Below are 717 nucleotides of genomic sequence, written 5' to 3' on the forward strand. Positions count from 1 at the left end.
CCTCATACTGAGGTGACAGGACCATAACATTACCCCACATACTGAGGTGACAGGACCATGACATTACCCCTCATACTGAGGTGACAGGACCATAACATTACCACACATACTGAGGTGACAGGACCATAACATTACCCCACATACTGAGGTGACAGGACCATAACATTACCCCCATACTGAGGTGACAGGACCATAACATTACCCTCATACTGAGGTGACAGGACCATAACATTATCCCTCATACTGAGGTGACAGGACCATAACATTACCACTCATACTGAGGTGACAGGACCATAACATTACCCCTCATACTGAGGTGACAGGACCATAACATTACCCCACATACTGAGGTGACAGGACCATAACATTACCCTCATACTGAGGTGACAGGACCATAACATTACCCCTTCATACTGAGGTGACAGGACCATAACATTACCCTTCATACTGAGGTGACAGGACCATAACATTACCCCCCTCAACTGAGGTGACAGGACCATGACATTACCCCTCATACTGAGGTGACAGGACCATAACATTACCCCACATACTGAGGTGACAGGACCATAACATTACCCCTCATACTGAGGTGACAGGACCATAACATTACCCCACATACTGAGGTGACAGGACCATAACATTACCCCCACATACTGAGGTGACAGGACCATAACATTACCCCACATACTGAGGTGACAGGACCATAACATTACCCCT

This window comes from Coregonus clupeaformis, chromosome 29, assembly GCF_020615455.1.
Source record: "Coregonus clupeaformis isolate EN_2021a chromosome 29, ASM2061545v1, whole genome shotgun sequence".
Classification (NCBI taxonomy): Eukaryota; Metazoa; Chordata; class Actinopteri; order Salmoniformes; family Salmonidae; genus Coregonus; species Coregonus clupeaformis.